The 5,864-nt window shown below is 41.0% G+C and overlaps 1 pseudogene; it reads right to left on the reverse strand.

Annotated features, from left to right (window-relative positions):
* Positions 1-3,020: 3,020 nt before the first annotated feature.
* On the reverse strand, positions 3,021-4,358 carry LOC116197185 (annotated as a pseudogene).
* Between the last annotated feature and the right edge of the window lie 1,506 nt (positions 4,359-5,864).

Raw genomic sequence — 5,864 nt, forward strand, 5'->3', positions numbered from 1 at the left:
GTGCATTTCAATGACACGGCGGGAAGCCAAAGAGAAGAGGCCTACATGCAGGCTAATGTCTTGAGGACGTGCTGATCCTGCAAGACGAAATGCACGAAGGCATCGTTCCTGAAATTTCCTGCGGCCAGACAGAGAGCAATGGGGGATAACATAACAGACTCGACTCGGCCACGGCCATCCTATGATTGCCAGAACTGACGAGCTGAAGATTTGTTGTTAGTTATTTACCGGAAAAATTGAAAATTAAAGAAAAACAAGTTTTCTCTCTCCGAATTCGGGCCTTAACACCTCAAGGTGGGCGGTCGCGTGCCCATGCCAGGATCATTACCGTGGTTTCTGATACCATCTCAAATTTCACCTGGTTTACATGGGCTTGGGCTCCATTCAATTCAAAAACCCGAACTGACAAGTTGTGAAACTCAATCCCATATAGCCTTCTATTTTCCTTCTTTGCTGCCGGCGTGGGATTCTTCTTTTCCCTTTGACTCTTCTAGTCTCAACAATTTTCATCATCGATGCATTTTATGAATAACTTGTTTTCTATTACAACTATAATTTGTTACGGTACATCCGACCAAACACTAATAGCCTTCAGTGACCAAAAGAAATAACAGATGAAAGACATTTCTTCTGATATCTAAGCGATTTCCCGACAACGTAGGAAGTGAACCGCTGATTCTTGACTCTACCCACCAGACACAACTTCCCGGTCTATGGCTTCTCTCAAAGACCCCTCCTCTTTTCTTCTGGAGGTCCTCCAAGAAAAGTTTTTGGTCCCAGTCTTTCGATCCAAACCATCCCATCAACAAAACCTTAACTGTTTAGTCATGCCTCTTCCGTTCAACCCATCCCCTGATTTCTGACAACTGACCACTGCTTTTGGTCTCGTCTCTTTCTTTTATGCAGTTGCTCTGGCCAGTGGCGGCCTTTGAGGACGGTCTTCCCGGTCTCAGGACTCAGACTCAGCCTGGGCCTCGGCCTTGGTTTTGGGATATAAACTAGCAAATGCAGGACTTATCCACCCGAAAAGCTCTGAATATCTAGAATACCCACAATTTAGCTCTATACTCCGCAAAGTATCAGCTACAAGAGCAGATAATCCATCTCCACAGTCTCGAAATCAGCTGACTTTCCCAAGGTTTTGATACTAGTAAAATGAACCAACTACATTGCGTTTGGTAAGGCAATTAAATTTGATTTAATTTAATTTGAGGAGATGAATAAAAAAATAATTAAAAAAAGTATGTGAGAGAATTTGAAGAAGAACATAAAAAAAGTAATGATTATATTGTTGACTTAAAGAAAAAGTATTGAATAATTGAAAAATTTTAGTATTAAAAAATTAATTGTAATAATAGATAAGAAAAAGTATGAGAGATAATTTGAAGAAAATGATAAAAAAAAGTAATAATTGTGTTGTTGAATTGAAGGAAAAGTATAATAAAGTTAAGTTGAGTTTGATTTTGATTTTGATTTTGTAAACAAGCATTTATTTTGAAGACCCAAAAATTCATGATCTTCATTGAACCTGAGCAGCGCCACATTTTTGGTCCCATAATCTGACCGTCAGATACAAGGTCCTGCAAAGTCAATCTCTTCAAGATCTAATCCCGGCTATCCATTTAGAGGGCTTCTTGTTGATGTCTCAGCGGCTTCTAGCAGCAGCTATGAGGGACTCGATCGAGCTGGAAAAATGGAAGTAAGGCAGTCTGTTGTTTGGGACCTGTCACCCAACAACGCTGCTCCCAATGCCAGGACCAATAATTCCAAGACCACAAACCCAGTGAAGTCCACATACCCGACAACTACTACACTGGACTCCCTAAATAGTACGAGGACCCCAATCCAACATATACGACTGAGGAAAGAAACCTCGAATGGGGGCAGGGCACAGGGTTGATGACCAGCAACACGGAGTTCCATGACACTGGGTTGCTTATTGCAGGGCATGCCTCCGCTACTATCGCATAAGTCATGCTCTGGACAACTCTATTATGATAATTAGCACATTCTTCATGCAGTCCTGGAGGAATGGTCTCAGGATCGACCACTCCCATGCCTTTCGAGTCTATGACCATCCTGGATAAAGTAGCACCCATTGTTTCCTTTAAGAACCCAAACACCTAAAAAGCCTGCTTTTGCTATCTAGAATCTGTCATTGAGCACGGACAAAGATTTAACAATGTCTTGAAAATTAGCAAAGCGCCAATCGGCAAGTGGGTCTTGTCTAAAGCTGGCCATTTCTATGCACATATACACAGACCCAGTTGGGCGAAATATCCAGAATAATGCAGCAAAAAATAGCAAAACATCACAGGTAGTTGGGTTTGCCTGCACAAAGGCAATTTTTGTCCCCACAGTGCAAATTGTACATCTCAGTATATGAACAGTCATTGAAACTTTGTGTTGTGTCCAAGAGACAATTTCCAGAAACAATATTCATTCTGGTCAGGAATTACGATGATACAGTTGTATGCCTAGCTGTTAACAAGGTCGCTGAACCAAGAAATGGGCTTCCCATTTGCTCGAGGGAGCGATTGGTCTTTCACTAGGAAGAAGCCCATGGGAATTTGACATGGACGATTTGATTTGTAGGACATTTTCTCTAGGTATATCACACGGCTGCCTGGTCAGAACTTGAAACTTTTGAACAGGATCATGGATTTTGGACATCCGCAATTTCCATGTAGGCTCTGATCTGGCAACTCCGAAATTCCAAATGTTGAACGATGATGGAGCAAATTACTGAGGGAATTACTGAGCAAATGTCGAACATATTCTTCCAACAATATGTTCTGTTAACTCAGGCTACACCGAACATATGATAGACAAATTTAAGCTACACGATCTTGTACATATTAGTAAAATTGGAAGGGTGAGCTTATATAAAACTTTTTAATAATTTAATAAGAAAAAAATTGAAAAGTGTGAACTATACTTTGGCTGATGTAAGGGAGTGATATAGATAAAAGATAGGCATATATGCCTATATCACAAAAGAAAAGGAAAGGGCATAGATATACACATTAACCTGACATATCAATTATAATGGTACGACTCAGCTTGTAATTCCAAACTGTGACACTTTACTTCTTACAGACCATCCCAGCCCCCTCCATGCTCGTGCACCGTACAATTGCGTCAGCATTTTTGTTATTAGTAACAATGATCTCTGATGCCCCGTGCTGCCCAAAACGTGACACAGCACAATCTGTCGTGAATAGGCCTGAGCTCAAGAAATTATGCGTGCCACCCATGACGGGCATGACCACCCCGACCTTGGCCATGCTCACATATCCTGGCCTGTAAGTTTGCCCGAGGACTCCATCCACCTTCACTGCTCATGTTGTAGAACTTGAACCCTAGCTCGAGGTGTGCAAAGCAGCTGTCGTCAGTGATGTTATACCCATGAACTCGAGATTCATCTGCTGTGATCGGGACCACGTCCGCATTTATTCTGAACTTCCCCTTGACCTCCACCACAACCCCGTTGGTGGGGCCACTCCAGGTGAAGGAGACATAGGGTGCGCTGGGGGAACGCCAGGTGAAGCCCTCAATGGTAGGGACATTCGCGGGGATATCATCTAAGGCTAGCGAGAGGTGGTCAATCTTCCCGTCCCACGTCGAGGTCCTTTCGGCAGCAATGAGGAGCTTGTGACAGGCAAAAATCACACCGATGGACTGGACCCAGGTGAAATCCCTCGTGAGATTCAGGTTTCGCTTACCAATGAAGTGGGCATTTACGTGGAAGTCGTTGTCAGAAGCTAAGCAGAAATCCTCATCCTTCCTGCCATGGAAGTAGAAGGTGTTGCCATCTCCGCCTACAAACCGAGGGTCCTGACAAACAGCTCCTGGAAGATTGCAACCTGTTCATAGTATATAAAACATGACATTATATTATTTTCTCATCTCTTCTTTAGAGCATAGATGAATGTGATAAAACGTTGTAGCTCATATACGTGCCCACTGCGTATTCTGAATGAAAAAGTGACGGTATCACATACATGGATGCATAGTACGTAGTAGATACTTACGGCAGACAGCTCTGCACATACGACAGTCAATCACACAGTCGAATGGGCATTCAGGAGGACAAACTTGCCATACTTGAAAGCACGTCCTGAATGAAGGAAACAGGCACCTAACACGTCCCGGAAGGCAGCTAATCTTGCTTCTCTGCACAGGGACCTCTCGAGAGGATGGTTCCAGTGACGACTGCACGACCAAAGATAAAACAGAGAGTAAGACGATCAAGAAGAACACCAACTTAGCCATCACGGAACAAAATCCTTCATTCATCGAAAGGTAGAAACTGTATATTGATTTTGGTGAGATGCAATATTGACATGATCATGAAATGGTGAATTAAATATATTGATATGTACCTTGAGATTTGGCTTTTTCCTATTTCCTAGTTGGATTAATCTTGTGACCTCAAGATTTATTAATTTGCACCGAGAAGATGGCATGCTTTGTGAAAGCTGATCACTACGATCATGTGACACTAATTACTTTTTTATCTTCTGCATAATTTTTAATTTACAGGAGTCACAATTTATTTCTAGTTCAAAAGCTTGAAATTGAAGTATGAGTAGCCACCAACCTGAACTTGAAATTGAATTATCAATAGCCACCGACATAGGTTGGTTTAGGTGGTTTGACAACTCTTCCCCTTGAATAAGACCTCGGATTTGAGTCTTGTAAAATGTGAATGGAGAAAATTGACAATTAAAGAGCTTTACCCCTTAATTGGCCAAACCTGCTTGAACCTAAATTAGTCGGAGTTCACTGGGCTTCTCGCATACAAGGTAGTGAAGACCAAAAAAGTTATCAATAGCCATAGAATTCTACCCAAAAATGTGTGAATTAAGGTTGTGTTTGTTGACAACTTAATTAAATAAGTGTTTAAAAGTTAGTTACATGGGAAAATGAATAGGAGAGAAAGAGAAAGATGAAAGATGATAATTTTATCTACGAGTCAAAATACACTTAATAAGTAAAAAAATTTGACTTAAAGAAATAAGTCATTTTTTACTTAGTGGTGCTCTCTTCCCCTCACGAAACATTTTCTCATTCTTATCATTCATTCACTCTTCCTATATATTTCTTTATTTAACTAATTAAATGCTTAATTTTTAAGCACTTCATTTATCAAACTCCACCTAAGTTTGACTGATCGAGAGTGGGAGGGGTGTACATAATGTGGTGACACGCTGCTTGGCCATAAATCAATAGCTTTGAGGTTCAGTTCTCACATTTGAGACTTCGCCTGCCACTTTTTTTCTTTCTCCTAATTTATACTAGGCTCATGACCCCCATTGTAACTAAAAAAAAATACAAATAAATAAAAACAGAGGGATCTCTTTCTTCAACCTGCCATGTTAGTTGCGATTCAATTTCGGGAAATCAATTATAACTCAAGCAATTAGTTAATCAGGTTCAATTTGTAGGATATGTTCTGGTGATCTCCACATACATACAAGATGGCGCTGCCGTCTAGTCCGAACCTCTTGAACAGGATCCTTGGTTGTGGATCATCCATGATTTGGATTTAGTCCCCTTGATCTTACCTGCCGCGAAAATCAGATGCTTGAGATGAAGAGGAATGTACCTTAGAGGTTGAGATTAGTAGAGATCTAAAATTTGTAAAGCTTAAAAAGAACTAGATATTAAGCGGGAACAATGCGTTGTTAAAATCCCGAATCCATCGCAAGCCTAAATCTCCACATTTCTTGGGCCGAGTTAAAACATCCCAATTAATCAAGTGAATTTTCCTGTGTTCCGCTGAATGGCCCCAAATGAAATTCCGGCATAGTCTCTCAATCTCCGTATAGATTGATGCTGGAATCTTCATAACCTACATC

The sequence above is a fragment of the Punica granatum genome, chromosome 2, assembly GCF_007655135.1.
Source record: "Punica granatum isolate Tunisia-2019 chromosome 2, ASM765513v2, whole genome shotgun sequence".
Lineage (NCBI taxonomy): Eukaryota > Viridiplantae > Streptophyta > Magnoliopsida > Myrtales > Lythraceae > Punica > Punica granatum.